At 35.7% G+C, this 22,015-nt stretch overlaps 1 protein-coding gene across 1 annotated transcript in view; it reads left to right on the top strand.

Annotated features, from left to right (window-relative positions):
• KLHL1 (kelch like family member 1) overlaps positions 1-22,015 on the top strand; it is a 362,820-nt gene that overhangs the window by 185,059 nt on the left and 155,746 nt on the right. The window lies entirely within an intron of this gene.

The raw sequence follows: 22,015 nt of genomic DNA on the forward strand, positions 1-22,015 counted from the left end.
ACTCTTCTCTTCTCTTCTCTTCTCTTCTCTTCTCTTCTCTTCTCTTCTCTTCTCTCTTTTTCTTTCTTTTCTTTTCTTTTCTTTTCTTTTCTTTTCTTTTCTTTTCTTTTCTTTTCTTTTCTTTTCTTTTCTTTTCTTTTCTTTTCTTTTCTTTCTTTTCTTTTATTTTCTTTTCTTTTCTTTTCTTTTCTTTTTTTCTTTTTCAGAGCTCTTTTTATTGACTGTAAAATTGAAAAGGAGAATAGCCAACCCTTTGATACCTGTTACTCCTCAGGCAAAATGCCAACTTAACCCACAATGGTGTAAGACAAGTTTGGCCATTTCTTCCAGTTTTATAGTTCAGACACATACTTCTAAGACATAGAAATTGTATTTCCAAAATTCATAGAGGTACAAAATATTGCTCAGAATTGTGAATAGTTTGTATGTTTGATTATGGAACATGTGAGAAATAGTGTCAAATAAAAAACTGGAAAATTAGTGGCTGATTAACTCTGAAGGGACTTTGTCATCATAATAAACAACTTGAATATTTCTCCTATAATTGAATGGGAGACTTTGAAAGCTTTTAGGTATGAAAATTCTACAAATGGTGTCTCACAGAGATGAGAGAGAGAGGAGAATATAGTTAATTGATTGGAGGAAGGATACCCTAGACGGGAGAATTGCTATAGGCCACCGCAATAATCTCTTTAGGAGATGGCTGCATTTAGACTCTTAGAAAAGAGGATTTCAGAAATGTGACAGAGGCAGAAAGCACCTGATGAGATTAGACACTAAGTCCAGTTGAGCCTGACCTTTAATTACATTGTATTGTTGTGGTTGACTCTAAACTATATTAGATTTGTGGTTTCATGTAAGGAGTCCAGTTATCAAAAACATCTGCAATTAGCTGACATAAACTGACTATATAAAGATATCTTTTTCTGAAGTGCCAGCAAAAAATAAAAAATATACTTAAAAAATATACTGCATACAAAAACCCATGCTGATACAAAATACAAGTGGCATTTGGGAGAAAATACTTAAAACATGTAATAAAAAAAAAGATTACTCTTAATAATATAAACCAAATTTACAAGTTATTGTTTAATAAACAAGTCAACCAATTAAAAATGTGGCAAAATAGAATGAGGGGGTGGCTCCGTGGTTGAGCGTTTGCCTTTGTCTCAGGGCATGATCCTGGGGTCCCAGGATTGAGTCCCACATTGGGATCCCTGTGGGAGCCTGCTTCTCCCTCTGCCTATGTCTCTGCTTCTGTCTCTGTGTCTCTCTTGAATAAATAAAATCTTAAAAAAAAAAAAAAAGTGTCAAAACACAAGAACCCAGGAAGCCGTAGTACTAAAATGTAGTGCTAATTAAATAAATGAGAATTAGAGCAAAACATGCTATTTTTCTTTCCTCCTATAAGGTTATCAAAACTAAATCAATAAAAAGTAAGTCTAATAATAGTCATTATTGGGAAGGTGAAGTAAAATTCAGTATTTCAATCATGGTTCTTCACAATGTAAATTCTAGAGGTGCCTGTGTGGCTCAGATGCTTAAGCATCTGCCTCCAGTTCAGGTCATGATTTCCAGGTCCTCAGTCCTTTCCAGGTCCTTGCCACACTGGGCTACCCACTCAGCGAGGAGTCTGCTTCTCCCTTTCCATATACCTTTCACCGCCACTCATTCTCTCTCTCTCAAGTGAATAAGTAAAATCTTTTAAAATTCTGGAAGCAATTTGGCCATACTGATTAAAATATGAGGTATGCTGTGCCCCACAGAAAATCAATCCCAATTTTAGAAATCAGTGCTACTAAAATACAGGTAGTATAGATAGGCAGTAAAGTACACTTCAGACATCTTAGCAAAGTAAATCACCAAAATGACTACCTAAACTATCTATAAGCCTCACACGTGAAGTAAAATATAGTGCTATGCTGCTACCACTATGTGATAGAAGGATAATTTATTGACATCAAAAGATACCTAGGATGTAGAAAACTATATATAACAGAAAAATGGTTTTGTGTATACATGTGTTTGTGCATATACATACATCTGTATGCCTGAGTTTAGTTAGGTGTGTGAGTGAATATATACCTATATAGAAAGAGAGAGAACATGACCAAATTATACTCCAAACTTTTTAGTTCCTTTATATTTTTTTAACTTTAGTTTCTTTATGTTTGCTATGTATTTGAATGCTCCCATGTTGGGTGCATGATATTTACAATTGTTATATCTGCTTGTTGGATTATCCCTTTTATTACTATATAATGTCCTTCTTTGTCTCTTGTTCCAATCTTTGTTTTAAAATCTATTTTAGGGCAGCCCGGGTGGCTCAGCGGTTTAGCACCGCCTTCAGCCCAGGGCCTGATCCTGGAGACCTGGGATCGAGTCCCATATCAGGCTCCCTGCATGGAACCTGCTTCTCCCTCTGCTTGTGTCTCTGCCTCTCTCTCTCTCTCTCTCTCTCTCTGTCTCATGAATAAATAAATAAAATCTTCAAAAAAAAAAAAAAGGTCTAAAATTAGTCTCTTGTAGGCAGCATATAGCTGGGGCTTGTTTTTTGTTTGTTTGTTTTTTTTGTTTGTTTGTTTTTATCCATTCTGTCTCCCTAGGTCTTTTGATTGGAGTGTTTAGTCCATTTACATTCAGAGTAGTTCTTGCTAGATATGTCTTTATTGTCATTTTATTACCTGTTCTGTGGTTGTTTCTAAAGATTTTCTCTGATCCTTTATTGTTTTTCCCTCTTTTGTGGTTTGCTGGTTTTCTTTAGTGATATATTTGGATTCCTTTCTCTTTACTTTTTGTATACTTATTAGTGGTTTTTGATTTGTGGTTATCATTAGGTTTGTATAACATTTTCTGCATAGAGCAGTCTATATTAAATTGATGGCCACTTAATTTTGAAATCATTCTTTCTTCTTCTTCCCACGTTTTAGGTATATGGTGTTATATTTTACATCCTTTTATTTTGTGAGTTCCTTGATTGATATTTTACAGAAATATTCATTTTTTACTACTTTTTCTTTCCTACCTTCATACTGTAACTTTTGTTCTTTCCTTTCTACTCAAAGAGACCCTTTAATATTTCTTGCAGGAATGGTTTAATGGTCATAAACTCCTTTCTGTTTGTCTGGGAAACTCTTTATTTCTCCTTCTATTACTGGATAAAGTATCTTGACTGCAGATTTTTCCCATTCAGCACTTTGAATATATCATGCCACTCTCTTCTGGCTTTGAAAGATTCTGCTAAAAAACAAAATAAAACAAAACAACCCTGATAGCCTTTATGGGAGTTTCCTTTACATGTAACTGTCTTCTTTTGTCTCGCTGCTTTTATTTTATTTTATTTTTTTAAGATTTTATTTATTTATTCATGAGAGACACAGAGAGAGAGGCAGAGACATAGGCAGAGGGAGAAGCAGGCTCCCACAGGGAGCCTGATTCAGGACTTGATCCCAGGACCACAGGATCACAATCAGAGCCAAAGGGAGACACTCAACCACTGAGCCACCCAGGTGCCCCTGTCTCACTGCTTTTAAATTTTCTTTCTTTATCACTATAGTTTGCCATTTTAATCATAATATGTTGGTGTGGCTCTGCTTTTATTGAATTTGTTGGGGGTTCTTTGGGCCTCCTGGTTCTGGATATCTTTCCTCAGATCAAGGAAGCCTTCAGCCATTATCTCTTCAAATACATTTTCTAGGGATGCCTGGGTGGCTTAGCAGTTTAGTGCCTGCCTTTGGCCCAGGACATGATCCTGGAGTCCCAGGATCGAGTCCCACATCAGGCTCCCTGCATGGAGCCTGCCTTGCCCTCTGCCTGTGTCTCTGCCTCTCTCTTTCTGTGTCTCTTATGAATAAATAAATAAATCTTTAAAAACAGAAACAAATTTTCTACCCCCTTTTATCTCTCTTCTTCTAGGACTCCAATAATTCAAATATTATTACATTAGATGCAGTCACTCTCTATTCTCATTTTGCATGATTCTTTTTTTTTTTCTTTTTTGTTCAGGTGATTACCTTCTATTACTCTGTCTTCTAGGTCATTAATTTGTTCTTTTACTTCTTCCAGGCTGTTATTCATTCCATCAATCTTGTTTCTCATTTTGTTTATTGAGCTCTTTATCTCTACTAAGTTATTCTTTATTTCTGTGTTAATGGTCTCACTCATGTCTTTCACTCTGTTCTCAAAACCAGTGAATATCTTTATGATCATTACTTTATTTTTTTTATGATCATTACTTTAAATTCTCTATCAGACATGTTACTTGTATCTGTTACACATAAATCTCTGGCTGTGATCTTGCTGTTCTTTCATTTGGGACAAATTCCTCTGTCTTCTCATTTTGTCTAAGTCTCTGTGCCTGCTTCTCTGTGTTAGGAAAGTTATCTAGGTCTCCTGTTTTTGACACTAATGACCTTCTGAAGAAAGGTCCTGTAGTGCCCTGAAGTGCATTGTCCCCTTCTCCCCAGGCCTTGGTGCTTTAGGGAATGTATCTACTATATGCTTTATGTGCTCTGCTCTTGTGTTCAGTCATCTGCAGAGGCTCACTTTGCCTGTTGTGGGCAGTGTTTGGTCCCTTACCTGAATGTGGCACATTTTAACTATGTGTGCTTTGGTCTGCTTGTGAAATAAGACCTGTCACTACTGCTGCCAGTATCGAGGTGTAACAAAACTCTGGTTGGAAGATGTGGTATGAGTAGAGATTTTGGCTGGTCCTTTGGTGGAGGGGGCCAGCTTTGCTGGGACTGAAGCAATCATGACTAGGAAGGGCAGTTTTTCCAGAGCATGAGGGTAGGGAGTAGAGGAGGGGCTTGGTATAGGCAGGTTAGGTTCCTGCAGTTGGTTCTATGTTTATGCTATGCAGGAGGGAAGGGAAATGGCTCCTGCCAGTTTCTTTGTTCCTAGATGGTCCACTCTGTGAGTGCTGCCTGAAACATGTTTCGAGATGAGCAAATACATCCCTACCGTGTGCCCCAGGCACTCTTCAGATCACTGTTTCTGTGCTATATGTCAGCAGGATGTTTGTCCTGCATTCTATCAGAAAGCAACCCCAATGCCTCTGGGCACTACCCAAGACTCGCCTGCTGACCTTAAGCATTCCAGGCTTTAAGCCCCACTGGTTGCAAAAACTCCTAAATTTGGCCCTTCTTGCTTTCCAAGCCAACTGAGATGGGGATTCATTTTCCGTATTTAGCTTTTCTGTGAGCTAGTTTTAATCTTACCCTTCTCCATGAACTAGGCTCCTTCCCCGTCATAGCAGCCACTATCCATTTCTCTTCAAAACCACATGTCCACATTTCTTACCATCTTCAGTGTGTCCTCTTCTCTACCTTAACTTGTGGAGTTTGTTCTGCTAGTCTTCTAGTTGATTTCTGGGGAATTTTGGATGATTTGAATGTTATATAGTTATGTTTGTGGGATGAAGTCCTCCTACTTACCACCATATTCCCCGCTGAGAGATGTTTTCATATTTTTAACTTAGAATGAAATTCTTTATCTGTGGTACATTGGCCATTCAGTATGTGGCTTGCAAACGTTGGAAATTTATGAAATCCTTTTAAGTTTTGGAGGCCAAAATAGTTCAGTAAATATACTTTAAGAGCTTTGCCATTGAGATACCTTGTTACAGATGGTGAGGCAATGTTAAATATGAACATTTTTTCTAGGAGAAAAAGTTTTCTGTGCAGTAGGATTGGCCACACTATTTGGAGACCACAAAGCTAGGGGACTCTCGACTGAGGAATATAAGAAAGACTTCACAGTTGACTCAATGCCTCATATGAGGCTTGCAAAAAGAAAAGAAAAGAACAGAAAATAAGAACAATAGCAATGGATAAAATTAATATAGTAACACATTAATTACTGATCATTTCTGGATTTAATACATTGTTTTTACAAGCTTCATAAAATGCTTTTCATAATCTCAGAGTGCTTTATAATGCAATCGTGTGTTTCATCTTCATTACATAGTTGTGTCTTAAAATATAGAAACTTTTATTCCATTAAAAAATTCTAGAAATTAATTCCAAGACATGCAATGTCATTCATGGAATGAATAGGAACATTTTTATAATTTATATCATTGATATTTGATAAACTATTGGGAAAATATTTCGATAGTAATGAGAAAACATCTGGACCTAAAGATAAGGTTTTTTTTTTTTTTTAACTCCCTCCAACAATAAAGACTGCCAAGTCTGAATATATGTTCTGCTTTAATAATGATATAATTTTTTATATATTTTTGACCTTTCTTTTCTTTACTGGAGGTATTTGCTGTTTAACCTCCCTTATATGGTAATTTTGAGAGAAAATTCTTTGGAATAATATTATGTGAAATATTTTACAACTGTGTTATATTTTCACTCCAGAAACATTATTTATGTGGATGTAGATTCATTTTAGAATAAATTCTCTGTGCACCTCAAAGTATGCTTATTCTGCACAAGTTCTGCCATAAATTAGACAGTTAAGATTTCCTCTGAGCTAAAATATAAGTAAGCATCTAACTTGCAGTTTTATACCTTTCTTTTCTTTTTTCTTTTCTCTCTTAAACATCCAGTGAAATATCCACCCTTCTAATATATCATTCTATTATATAGTTATATAATATATATATTATATATTGTATATATAATGTAAGTAAATAATTATATATTATATTATATATTATATATATTATATATATTATTATATATACTATTATATATTATATAATATATATATTACTTACATTATATATATATATAATGTAAGTAAATAATTAGTTGTCATAGTTTAATTGAAGCCATATTTAGGAGCCAGGATTTACCATAAATAGAATGAGTACTTTTAACAATTTGTATCATGCAAGTACATTAATGTATTGTTAGTTATTTTAAGTAATATTTTGAATGTGTAGAGAAAATATAGTCTAAAAAATACAAATATCTATTTTAATACTGTAAAATTATAGGCAAAATACTGTAATCAATTTTACATTATATGACCAATTTGGAAGAAATATTGATAAATAGTAATTCATTTATTATATTGTTCAGCCTTTATTTGTCAATGGAAACAAGAATAATATAAACCAATATCCCCTATGACTTTGGAAATTGATGCCTAAATCAGCTGGTGTAACGAATATGCATTGTTTTTCAACATTGTGTAATTATACAAGTTATACTTGTTGAAACATGTAATAACTCATAAATTGTATATATTACATTTTATTTGTCAACAAAGAATTTTTTTTATCTTAGTGAAATATTTTTTTCTCAAATTCTTCCCATACCAAATTTAGGGAATAAATAAAGTATGTAATTATTATACTTCTCTGTTTATAGAATTGACTGAAATGTTGAATCATACCACAGAAAGAAAAAGAGAACTGCCCAAGGAACAAATGCTATGTCAACACTTCTCATACACCATTTCTTCACCATAATCAAACTTAAACAACAACACTAAATACTGATAATTACATTTTAAGCTTTAACTTCTCATTCTCCTTATTTTCTGAAAATTTTTCTCAGTGTTTTTCTTTGGCTACTCTCACCATCCCTCTGCCCTTCACCCTGAGGGTTCCAGTCTTTTTACTCTTCTTTTACTGATATATATTCACTGAATACTTCCATGGCCTATGGCTTCAATAATTATTTGCAAATCACATCTCAAACTGAGACCTCACTTCTTATTCTGAAATCCCTTCAAAATTTTCCTCACTTTGCTTTATTGTAATTTATCCTATATCCTGCTAATATAATATTTCTATGTAAAAAGCTGGGAATTCTGTGAATCGGTTTTCCATTCCCTGCAGTATAAAGCCCCAACTCCTTACAAGGCCCCCAAATATTCTTTACAGTTTCTATTTCAACAAATCAGCATGTTGCTGGCTTTAGCCACTTTCTCTATCCTGTCTATTTTTTCCCAGAAAATCTGTATTTACACTGTAACTAATATTCCCGAAACACTGTTAGTTGTCCAAAATGTAGAATTGTCTATTTCCACCCATGACTTTCAAATGTCTAACCAAGCATTAATGTAAGTAGATCAGCTATTCAGAATTATTTGAATCTAAGAGTAAAATTTACATATAAACATAAAATATTTTTAGTATTTTATGTGAATTACATATTTCCAGGGATTTTTTTTTGAAGAATACAATTACCATGTAATAGAAGAAATAATGTGATTATCTCCTGTTTAGAACATTACTATAGATGTTTGCCATTTTGGAAACTTGCAATGCCAGTGTCAACTCTGCTCATGGTATTTTAATTGCCAGAATAGAAGACCTACTTGTAGCTTAGGGAGTCATTGTGAATCTGTGAAAATGATACATTTATTTAACTCTTTAAAAGGTCAAATATTGGATCCCTGGGTGGCTCAGTGTTTTAGTGCCTGCCTTAAACTAAATGTGAAATACATATGTAAATATGAAATACATATATTAAATACATATTTTATATATATATATATATATATATATATATAGTCCATCAAGAGTTATATTATTTATGTAAACTTGATAAGATGGAGCAAGATGTTCAAATCATGTGTAACAACTACAATCAGGGGATCCCTGGGTGGCTCAGCAGTTTAGCGCCTGCCTTCGACCCAGGGCATGATCCTGGAGTCCTGGAATTGAGTCCCACATCAGGCTCTCTGCATGGAGCCTGCTTCTCCCTCTGCCTGTGTCTCTTCCTTTCTCTCTGTGTGTCTCTCATGAATAAATAAATAAATCTTAAAAAAAAACTACAATCAAATAAATTTTCACTACAAATGAAGTACCATGTATGAAAATCAGGATAGAAATTTTACCTCTTTTGTTAGCATTCAATTTCAGTACCAAAGAGAATGAGTGAATAAGAACTAAACCATATTTAAAAGGGTTTTGTATCCATGATAAAGGCTATACAATTACAGTTCAAAGATTATAATTTTTTCTCAATATTAAAAAAATATTAATTCCAGAAAATTTAGAGAATCTAAAACTAAGCAAAAATAATAAAAAGGAGATCACTCAAAATATCATCATTATAAGATGATTACTTTTAAGTGTTTCATTGTAACCCTATTTTCCTACATATTCTTTTTTCCTACATATTTATTTAAAAATACCCCCCCATACATTGATCAATTTGGTCATGAAGAGACAATAAAATCATATAGATTTTCCTTACAATGTCCCTGTCAGTGTACTTTGTGAGTCTCCCTTTTCCTGCCCCACTGAATAAAATAAAAAACAGGTACCATGATTCTTCTGATGACTTTTAGCTAATAAAATTTCCCCCAGGAATCTTGAGTCACAGAAATAGTCTCATTCTGTAATTAAAATGTCCAGTCTTGTCATATACTTGTCATAAGTGAATCCTGTGGAACCTTGGTGACTGCTTAATAAATGACAGTTCTCATGGGATGTTAAGAACTAAGAAAACACATAGTATATTTACCTATTAAAAATTCACTATGTGAGACCACTTTGCTGATCAAGATTCTTGTCTGCCAGTCATTTAAGTTCCTTGGGAGATTTTGGTGTCCAGGGTTAATCTAGGGGCATCAGTTAATTAGTGTGGCAATCATGTTAAATGATCTTCTGGGTTGCTGTGATAGTGTAAATTTGTAAAACATTGACTTAACTTATTCTAGTATTCTACTCCCAATCATTTATCAAGGATTATTTTAACAAATAGATAACTAGCATTTGATTAAGAACGTGGTCTTTGCAAGGATGCTGCCTAGATTTTGTTGTTGTTGTTGTTGTTGTTAAAGATTTTATTTATTTATTTATTTATTTATTTATTTATTTGGGACAGAGAGAGAGCAAAAGCTAGGGGAGGGGCAGAGGGAAAGAATCTCAAGTAGACTCCACATTGAATGCTGAGCCCCATGCAGGGCTCAATCCTATGACCCTGAAATCATGACCTAAGCTGATATCAAGAGTCAGAGCTTAACTGACTGAGCCACCTAGGAGCCCCAGATTTTTAATATAAGCAGTCTCCAAAAACTGTTCAAGACAAGAAATCTTATTGTGACTCACTTTTCTGACCTACTTAAAAGGAGTAATCATACCATCCACCTCATCAAGTTTAGTATTGAATAATATATTCAGTATCTTAAAAATACAAAGTATGAAATCCCAAGTTCATCATAGTTGCAAACATCTCAAATGACAAAATTAATCACAGGAATCTGAGACTTTTATTGTGCTAGGCCAATTGAAATCATGGGCTTATTACTTTTTAACATAAAGTCCTATCACAGAGTCTATAATCAATCAATAAATGCTTTTAAATAAATGGTAAATAGAAATCACCATGTTCAATTTTCAATATTAATAACTACAAATGATATATAACCAGTCCCAGGATTTGGCCAATTTAGAACATAAACAGAAGAAGGATCACCCCCTAGTTGCAGTGCATGGTGTTCTCTCCTTCACAGATGATTCTAAAAACTGAATTAAAAATTAAAGGATAGTGATTAAAATTTATGAAAATCAAACAGTACTGCCATATTATCAACATTGTTACCATTGGTAAACACATGGTCTGCACACCATACTTGAAAATTCAATTTTAGATTATATTCACATTCTGTGGCAATAGGCAAGATCATTACTTGGAGACTTCTGATGAACATTATACAAACTTGAATCTGAACCAACCCAGATAATTGTTTTTATGTGTTTTCTGGGGTTTAGAGGTAGGGAAAAAAATGAATTTACTCAACATAGGAAGAATATAAGAAAAGTAATTTTAATTGTTCTCTCAATTTCCTTTTCTGGATATCCATGAGGTAGTCAGTTTTATTTTTTCTAGTTATTCTTAGTAAGGCATTCCATTATTTCAGAAACTATATAATAGCTATGGGAGTGAGTGATCATAGAGAACAGATGAACTATGAACTATTGGTGGTAAACCTTCCCCCCAAAATTAAAGAAATTGTATTATGATAATTGGTACAAATCCAATGTAGTTCAGCAGTATTTTATTCAAGCCTTGCAGAGAGACAACATGACTTAGTGATTAAATGTGAATCCTGAAGCCAGAATGAAAACCTTGTGAAGCCTTTCCCAACCACACACACAAGTTGTGTAAACTTAGACTATTTTACTCTCTGTGCCTGAGTTTCCACAAAAGATGAACATGGATGGCCAAAAAAGTTTCGACTTTTTAGAGTTATTGGGAGCATATGTGTAAACTGTAACTTAATATCGTGTGGAGTCCTGTCCTCATATGGTACCAGGAGCAGTAGGAGTAAGATGCATGGGAAATTATCTGCATTCAGTGTAAAGATTTTTGTAAATTCTGTGTCACCTCCTTCAACTGGTAGAAAGTTCCTTTTGATGGGAGGGATGAGGAATGTTGGAGACTTATCAGGAGACTGAAGAAGGGTTTGCACAGTAAGAATATAGGTGAAATCCATGTACATTTCTTCTAATATTCAGATTCTATCATTCTCAATGTGAGAATCTTTATAATGATCATTTCATCTCTGCCTACCTCATAAAATTTAAACAAGGTAACTTTGTAAGGGATTCTTGTACTTTCATATTTCTCAACTTCAGCAAAGTTTCTACCTCTATAATTAATTAATTTTTCTCATGAAATAATGAATATAAAAATATTCTCATAAATCTTTTATCGAGTCTATTTTTAGTGATCACTTTCAAAATAAAAAATCTCACTTATATATACAATATAGTGATTATATTTCTTTTATAAAAACTAAACAAAACATGGTAGTTCCTGATAACTTTCAGTATTTCTCCTTAAATATATAGGGCATACATTAAGCATTGTTTTTATTTTCAAGATTTCTTTTAAATTCCAGTTAGTTAATATACAGTGTAGTATTAGTTCCAGGTATACAATATACTGATTCATCACTTCCGTACAACACCTGGTGCTCATCACAGAAAGTAGTGAACATTCCTTTAAATGTGAATAAAAACTTAAGAAATAATATCATAATCTTTGATACAAACCCACTAGGGTTCAGTCAAATATTGTAATCTGTATTTAATCTAATATTGTGTTTCTTAGATTATGGCTGCTCTTTTCATTTTATTTCTTTGTTGGTCTGTGTACTTTCATTTTTATTTACTCTCCATCTTTTGGAATTCTACATGTGTCCAGTAATGAAATCTCAGGACTAAGTCAAAAGATTAATTTTATTTATTATTTATTTATTTATAAAGATTCTATTTATTTGTTTATATATTTTAGAAAGAGAGAGTGCACAATCGGGAGTAGGGAGAACAAGCTGACTCAACACAGAGCTCAGAGCCCAGCAAGGGCTCTGATCCCACCACCCTGAGACCAGACATAGAGGAAATCAAGAGCCAAGGCCAGACCAACTGAGCGCCTTGGATGCCCCCAGAGATTCATTTTAAAATATGGACAAGTTCATTTTTTTAAGTTTTGGTTAAAATGATCACTATCCCTCTTATAGGAAGCTTTTATTTTTTTTTAATGATCTCATTTGCTTCTGTTTTTTCCTTATCCTCATTTGAATTCTCTTCTTATGATTGTATTCTCAAGAGGCTCCTCCCTCTGCTTTCCAAGAGGCTCCAAACAAGTATTTATTCTAAAACAAAACAAAACAAAACAACTATATTAAACACCTAAGTTTTTCCAGGTTTGAGATAATTATTAAAGATATAGTCGAGTAAATGGGTCTTATCTTAAAAAAAAAAAAAAGTATTGTAAAACCATGGTATTGAATTCTTTCTCTAGCACTGTAGTTCTCTAAATAGTGTTCTGCTTCTGCTAGCACTAAATTCACTGTTAGGCCTTTATGAAGCTTCTATACCCACCACTTGACTGAAAGTACTCTTTAAGAACACTCATAGCAAATCTATGGGTTTGTTCTGTTTTCATTCTCTTTCAACTTTCTATATTTTTCAGTGTATTAATTCAACTGTCCTTAAAGTTTTATTTTGCTTGCTTTCTCTGTTTCATGAATATCTCCTTTTCTTCCTTTTTCCTTAAATCAGCAGTGTTGACCAAACTATAAAAGGTCTTTGTCTACCAGTTAGGACCCCAGATCCTATCTGTCCAAAACTTCCCTTTTCATGAACTTATATTTCTAGCTTCTTGCTAAATAGTTCCCATATATTATGCCTTATTACTTCAAAATCAGTGAGTCTTGTAAAACCTTTCCTACTTTAACAGATGTAAAGTCTTTCTTTAAAATATATATATATTTTATTTAATTATTTGAGAGAGAGAGAGAGCATGAGAGGGGAGAGGTTCAGAGGGAGAATCTGACTCCCTGCTGGGTGGGGAGCCCAATATGGGGCTGGATGCAGGACTCCAACCTGGTACTCTAGGATCATGATCTGAGCGAAAGGCAGACAATCTACTGAGCAACCCAAGTGCCCCAGATTGACCATCTTCCTTTCTTGACCAAAGGTATCATTTCTTGACTATCTTCATTTCTACCAAAGGTATCATTGATGTATTTGGCAATCAGCTGCAAATTGATATCAAAATTTATGCTGGCAGTCAGCCTCTTGCACCTAATACCACTCTGCTTACTCTACCTTGTTTTCTTTTGCTCTTCCCAAATGTCCCCTCTGTTTACCCTTGGCTAGGATTGCCATTCTCCCCCAACCATATCATATATAGTTCTGTTTTTCAAATTTTCTATAACTTTTCTATAACTCTTCATTATTTTGTTTATTAGCCAACTCATTCATGGAAATTTATCGACCTACCCTAGTCTTTGATAATATAATCCCACCCCAAACAAAGTTAAGTACAAAGGGGGAATGGTTTAAAGATACATCATTCTAGTTTTAAATTAACCACTAATCTAGGTATGTATCCTTGGATAAGTCCCTTAATCTCTATGAGCCTCATTACTTATGCACAGAAATAAAACCAAATAAGATAATATGAGTAAAGTGCCTATCACAGTAAAATAAATATTAGTTACATTTATATTAATTATATTACCCCTGACATTTTTCAAATGGTGCATAGTTTCATTTATTTATGTATTCACAATTAGACATTAAAATATGAGACCAAAAACATCATAATATAAAATTACTTAAACAGTTTCCCTATATAATAATACTCTGTAAATATTACTTCCATTCTATTTACCTGTCTGCATACAGTGTCTTGTAACAGCACCGTAGCTGGTTTTATACACTCTTTGCTGCCTGACTTAAGGCCCTTAATCTGTAACAGAACTAATTTACTTTCTTTGAGATTTGCAGCCCACTAGCCTTGGGGAATAAAGGACCAGAATGTTCCCAGGCCACAGAGGCCGGTAAGTCTGTTTGAAACCCGCTTAGCTTTCTGATTAGCCCAGAAATCTCTTAGCAAAATATTTTTCTTTTTTAAGGTCACACAAATGACTTTACTGATCTCCCCTTGCACATCTGTAGACCTTGCCCCATTTTGCAGAAAGAGCAGGATTCTCTTGCACAACCCCAGGGTACCAAGGAACCAGATCTTGCACAACCTTCCCCCACCTCCACCCCTGGCATCAAGAAACTAGAACTTTTGGCTCAACTTACAAGCATTGAGATAACCCTATAGCTGACATCATCGAGTCTGCAGATAATCAAGAAATGTCACAACCACCCTACTTCTTTACTTTTTACCCTTTAAAATTTCTGGGCCAGGCAGAAACCTGGGAGGTAGCCTTTAGACAAGAACCCACCTTCTCCCCAGGTGGCCAGCCTCTGAATAAAGTTCATATTCCTTTCCAACCAAAACCTGTCTCTTTACTATTGGTTTGTCTAACAATGGGCAGCTGAACTTGGGTTTTGGTAACAGGCTCACAAATGTAAACATTCCTTGAGTTATTGGTTTGTGTTTATGGTGATATTCAGATTACTGCTGAATTACTTCACTTCAAAGAGGAATGCTCTATGTTCTACCTGGAAAACAGAACCCAGCACAAAACTAATGGGTCAAGGTTTTATTGGAATATACAACCTCAGGATTACAAAATTGAGGGTAAAATGGAAGGTAGGCTAAGAAGGAGGGAAAGCAAATACCAATTAGTGCATTTGTGAGCTGTTTACAGCTTAACAATCAAACACAATTGGTAGTCTAATAATGAGAAATTTCTTCCAAGGAGACCATGTGGAACCCCAATGTGGCTCAGATCTTCCCATCAAGGGAAAAAAAATATCTGCCAACACATTTTCTGTTTCCCAAACTCCAAATTTGGATCACTGTGCATTATTTCTCTTCTCTTACTTCAAAACTGTGTCACCTAGCTCTGCTAGGCCAGTTAGTAGTCCCACACTCTAGTTCAGTGAAACTCACTGCGTCTACTCAGGGGGCAGAAGTGCCCCCTCTGCTAGGACCCAAGATCTCTTGCCTAACAAATCCTAAAGTTGCAGAGAAGTAAAACACACTTACACAAGTGAGATACTGGGAGTAACAGTGAGAGAGAGGCTAATCTCAAATCTACCCATGAATTCTAACTGAAGTTGCGGAATTAAATATCAGCACTGATTAAATGCATACACTATATCTTGGAATACCATGCCTCAATCATCCATTGAGGCACCCAAAGCTGGTGCCTTAGCCAAGCCTTGAACATGCTACTCTACCATTCTTTATGCCACATGTTTATGGGTGATATGGTAAGACCAATGAATCTCATGATCAGGAGCCCATCATTGTATTGCCTTTATGATAAAATAGGTTCTTTTTTCAAAGTAAATTTTGTCAGTCATAATTTCGTCAGTCCTATATAATTGGATCAGGAATTCTCCAGGATATTAGATGGTGCTAAGGAGACAAAGATATAAACCTATGTCCAGAGTACGTATCTATTCCAGAATATATGAATGTCTGCTTCCTACAACATAGAAGGGGAACCTAAACCCACTTTTCCACCAGCTAGCTTGTATTCTTCAAAAATCTATGACATACTAGGAATTAGCAATGATATAACTAGATCAGCTTTATTGAAGAAGAGCTTATATTTTCTGATCTGTGTGTAACTTTTATCCTTGTTATTATGGTCATAGTTTTGTGGCCCCATTGTAACACTGAGGTAGTTAAGGAAAGAAGATAGCTCATGTCCATGGCCTAAGTTATACTGTGAACCTGAATGTTGAGAGCCACCTCTGTAATGGATGCTATCTACCAAGCATTCGAGAAAGATTTTTACTTTGTAATCACTCCAAGAGATTTGTTGATATAAAATTACTCCACCTCTCTTTGCCACTCATTTTTTCCTTTCAGGCTTCTCACCAACCAGTCAAGCTATTTGCCAGTACTCAGAAATCCATGTATGACTTAGACCATCTCCCTCTCTCTCTTCACATGAAGCAAGCATCCAAGTCTACTATAAACAGCTCTACCTATGAAAAGATTTCCTTTCATCGCTGTCCTGGCTAGCACTGGTTTATCATGCCAACCCTTTCCTAAACTAGGACTGAATTCTTTCCTTTCCTTAGACTTATTATAAAGAGCCCTTGAGGCCATACATATGAGTTGAGGAATAGGCATGCAGTTATTAGTGCCTTTTCAACCTGCTCAAGCCTGGTTTAAATGCAATGCTTCCATTGTAAAATTTTACTCTCCAGTGGATAGTTTATTTTTTTTTAAGATTTTATTTATTCATTCATGAGATACACACACACACACTCACAGAGAGAGAGAGAGAGAGAGGCAGAGACACAGACAGAGGGAGAAGCAGGCTCCATGCAGGGAGCCTGACGTGGGACTCGATCCTGGGTCTCCAGGTTCACACCATGGGCCAAAGGCAGGTGCTAAACATGGTGAGCCATCCAGGCTGCCCATCCAGTGGACAGTTTCTATGATTACTTCTGATTACTATCCTGTGGATTTAATAACACCAAAATAATGTTCATAATCCCTGGATGTTCCATGGTTAAATCCTCGGTCATCACTTGAGCTCAATAGTGTTCCAAGAGTTGCTTTTACAAACAGAGAACAGTCCTTGATTGAAAAACGGTGGTCTTGCTTCAGAAATTTAGAAGTTGGAATCATGATTTTATCACTGAGACTTGATAGACTGTCTTCCCCACATTCTCATCCACCATGGCTACTTCTAGAACTAAGTGAATATCTGGTCAGATGCTACAAATGGAGGGAAGCTTATACAATAACTGGGACTCACATACTCTAGCCCCATTAGAAACTGAGTGCCAACCAACATATAGATTTGAATCATATTCCTATATACTTTAAAAAATTCAAGGGAACCTAACAAATTTTGTGCCTCATTTTCACTTGTTAGATGTATGAAGGATTAACTTACTATCTAGAGAAGTTCTCTTGCTATACTCCAGAACATAAGATTTTTGAAAAGTTCATAGATACAGCAGGTTCTTTAAAACTCATAGGATTTAGCCCTTGCCTTCCAACACATATGAGTCTTGCTAGGTTATCCAAATTATTTGCCACTTCCTAGTCACTAAATCATGATATTATCAATAGGGTGACTACCTGGATGCTTTGTGTAATGTCAGGACAGTCAAGGTTTTTGTAGACCCTATTGGGACAGAAAATGGTTACGTTTTACAGAGGTTCTGCGATTATAAAAATGTACTGCCCCTTTATTGTTTAAAGACAAACTTCTTGGGGGATCCCTGGATGGCTCAGTGGTTTAGCGACTTCCTTCAACCCAGGGCATGATCCTGAGGTCCCAGGATGGAGTCCCACGTCATGCTCCCTGCATGGAGCCTGCTTCTCCTTCTGTGTCTCTGCCTCTCTCTCTCTCTCTCTCTCTCTTCTCCCTCTGCCCCCCGCCTCTCTCTGTGTGTCTCATGAATAAATAATAAAATTAAATTAAAAAAAATAAAGACAAACTTATTTTGTTTTGTTCTGATAATGAGAATTGAGAAGAAAGCATTTCTCAAGTCAGTAGCTGGATAATAATGCCCCTGGGCAACAAGGAAGGTTGTCCCATACCTGAGCACACTACCTAGGCCTGGTTTCATGATTGAAGGGATGCATTCTTCCTCCTTCTAGTCCTTCCTGAGTTTGGCTTGTGTTTATTTCTTCTGGTCAACTCTAAGTACCCTTCAGAGGTGAGTTCAAAAATTTTGAAATTTTGGTGATTCTGCATATGACTTCAATTCTTTGCTATTGCCATTTAAAACTACCATAGTACAATGTAAAGATGAATAATAAAATTCATGCTAGTAGTTTAGAATATTAATTTTTCCTTTTTTAGAATAAAATAAAAAGCACCAAAGACCAATAAAATGTGAGAGAGTAGAAGAAAAGAAAAACTTTATACGTACTTTAATAGCATTTTTTCATGCTCATTATAAAAGAGGCTCTGCATTCACTTTGCATTGTGCCTCGCAAACCATGTAGCCAGGCCTACCTCCAGGAGATCCTGATACATTCAAAAACTTGAGAACCACTGTTCTAACACATCAGGTAATTGATGAGAGAGCTCTGCCAGCGGTTAGCATATCTTAATTACACATCTATATCTCAGAAGATAATCACAGAGAAGGTCTATAGAACCATTGTACCCACACTGAGACAAAACTTCATTTTCATGCAGCTTCTATAGACCCCACTATACCCAAAAAACCATTATGGCATTTCAATGCCACCATAAATCTCTTATCAAACAGTCCTCAAAGGTATATCTCAGTGATCGTCTATCCTAGCAAAGGCTGCAGATCCACTGGGGGAAGGATCAGAGGGAAATATATTATATATACTTGTGGTGGTATACTTCTCAAGGACTCTCATTCTGCCCCTTAATTTAGTAGATTCTGAATCTGTGAACCTATATTGATCTAGAAATTGTACTGAACTAGAATTTATCATTTCAATAGCTAATATGCACTTTCTTATCCCCAGCTATCAAGTTTTCTTCCTCTTCAAGGGAAAAAAAATGCCCTGAGTAAAAACCCATCAGTCTCACCCCAAAATTCCATAAATTCTTGGGGATCTAGGAAACCTAAATCTCAGGCCTCCCTCTCTTTATTTTTATTATAACCATCTTACATCTGATAATTAATTGCTGCCATCTAGACTCTTCCAGTTTGGCATATTTCCAGTGATATTAAATTCCAGGAAGATGAGAGTGCCTCCCACTTCTAACCCCAGCCTTCTTAACATTATGATGCCCCCTTCAGCATCATTTTTGGGCCCTCCCAGAAGCATAAAATGAAAGGATTTTCAGTTCTTTCAAATAATCCATTTTAATATTTCTACCTCCTTCTGATTTCTGTTGTCTTTCCTCATTACTATGCTAATAAAGTTCTAGCAACTCATTTACAGTACGATCATCTACAGACTTCAGGATAGCCTTCATGTTCACTGTTAAAATCAACTCTTAGCTACTATACTGAATCCCAGATAATGAGTGAGTGCACAACATAAATAAATTTTCTTCATTCCTACATTCTTCCACTCTGGCCTCACACCCTCAAGGTCAATCCCAATACATATTACATCCTGCTTTTTCATACCCTTATGCAGATCCTGAAATTGCTTTGCTGTCCATGTTATTTCTTCCTGCAACAGAGCTTTTACTTCTCCTTCCAAATAGTTCTGAGACTTCACTCTGGTATTTAACCTGGCGGCAATGATAGTTAGTGAGGAAAGGAATTGAGGTTAACCAGACATTTTTGGTGTTACTGTTATTTGCTTATGTTTAATATGCTTTTTTATTTTTTGTTTGTGTGGCAAGTGAGAAGGGACTGTTCTGTAATCTAGAAGAGAAGGGTTTGGAAAAATTAGGAGTCAGGATTTTCTAGCTTGCCTCTCCTTCTACCTATCCTGATTGATAGGGTCCCATTCTTTACCTGTCATTTATGTGGGTTATTTTTCTTTGAAACAAGATAGATTTTTTTAAAGATTTTATTTATTTATTCATGATAGACACAGAGAGAGAGAGGCAGAGACATAGGCAGAGGGAGAAGCAGGCTCCATGCAGGAAGCCTGATGTGGAACTCAAACCCAAGCCTTGGGGATCATGCCCTGAGCCAAAGGCAGACACTCAACTGCTGAGCCACCCAGGCATCCCTGAAACAAGATAGATTTTAAATCATCTGTATACCACTTATAACTGTGGGATCTTCCACACTTCACTATAACCCTCATTAGTTTCATTTCTTATGTAGACATTAGATATTGTCATCTGTGTAAGTTGCATACCTTACTTACCAGCCTATGATAAGTTACAATCTCTCTCTCTCCCATCTAGTGTTAGAAACTTCGATATCAAATTGTTTCTCTAAATATAACACTTTGTTTTATAGTCAATCGAGGTATTACTCTGAATTTTAGTGGAATCCCATAAAAATTATTAGAAGTCAGTGATAACATGGATAGATGGCAATTCAACCAAAAGCATTACCCATAGCTCCAAACATGTAATATGACCAATTGTGTTGTGAATACTTATAAATTTGTGGTAACAGTAAAGTTACAGCAAAGATTTAAATTTACCGTTATGTAGTAAGAGTTTTAGGGCACATCAAGTAGATAAAATGTGGTCTTTTATCTAAAAATGCTTAATAGAAAATTCTATAACTTTTTATATAAATTGCATTACATATATATGTGTGTACATGTGTGTAATTTTAACAAGACATTTTAACTTAGTCTTTGTCGAAGAAGGGCAAGTAAGATCTTGTGGGATCATGTGTGGAGAACTTGACACTACCATAAGGCCTTGCCTGATTCCACTCCCACCAATCCCCCTACCTGACTTTTTCCCTTCCCCTTGCCTTAGGATGTTATTATAAGACCGATTATAAGAGTAATCATAGGATTAAGAGTTACATTTATGGCTGATGTCCTGCCACATGGCAGCTAGAGGGAATCCAAACAAAATAAAGACACTAAATAATAAGTAAAAAATATTGGATTTGTGGGAAACCTATATATCCTATAGAACAACCAGATGTCTAAGTGTTCAGTTAGGACAATGAGCCAACTGAAAGCAACAATTGAGCCATTATTAATTTACTCTGAAAGATGTCCCACATCCATTAGGGTCCGTTCTAGACAGCCCAGAGCCTTTCTGTCTAAGCTTTGTAATGGACTATTTTACTTTATTAGTGTCATTGATCTATATACAACGAAGGTGTGGCAAAAACACAATAGGGTGAGGATGCGTGTAGGGAGGAAAGGTTTGCTAACTTAATGGAAAGAAAAATAAAAGAGCCTTGATGGTGGAAGAACACCTTGTTCCAGATGTTCTGGTTACTCCCATCTCTAACAGGAGTTTGTAGACTTTTAGAAAGACATTTCACTACTCTTATGCCAGATTTCAGTGTGCAACAATGCTTTGAGTCCATATTAATAAGGTTGGGGCACTTGAGATATCAGAAAGATCCACAGAGAAATGTCCACTCTATATGGCATATAGTGGCAAGACAATCAGATGCTCATCTATAGGATCAAGATGTATGTGGTATATATAATTGCCATTCAAATTCAGAGCAGTGGCAAGTGCCTGGAACAGGTATCTCTATGAATTCAGGGAAGAGAAAGTCGCATGGGGTACCCATAGGAAAACGAGAAGAGAATTTAGACTCTCCCCACTTCCACTCCTATATCTACACTCTCAGGGATGAAGGTGCTCATATGCTATCAGTTCAGAACTGGAGGGAATCCTCCACATCAACAGCAACATGGACGGTCTATCCTGGACCATGGGCAAGAATAGCACACTTGATCTAAACCCAAAGGTGGTCAACCAAAGTCTCTGGCTAAGATCTTCTTGTGGACCAGGAAAAAATAAATCAACCTATTTTATATCACATGTCCATCCTATGAGATTACTTGGAACACAGTAGCAGGGACACCTTAAGGAAAATGTTTGAACTAGAGACGTCAAGGTGATGGTCATTCTTTTCAAGATTCCTATAGGTAAAAAAAACTCAAACTCTGCACCTGAAGGAAAAATGGAAAAGGAGGTTATTGTCTCTATCTCTTGCAATTTAATAGCTATCCTTATAGGCCATCATTCAAATCTTTGGAAAGGGGCTGAAGGTGATGGAAGATTCTTGCAGAATCCCAGCATAAAGACTGGGGTGTCAATA

Source organism: Canis aureus, chromosome 17, assembly GCF_053574225.1.
Source record: "Canis aureus isolate CA01 chromosome 17, VMU_Caureus_v.1.0, whole genome shotgun sequence".
Lineage (NCBI taxonomy): Eukaryota > Metazoa > Chordata > Mammalia > Carnivora > Canidae > Canis > Canis aureus.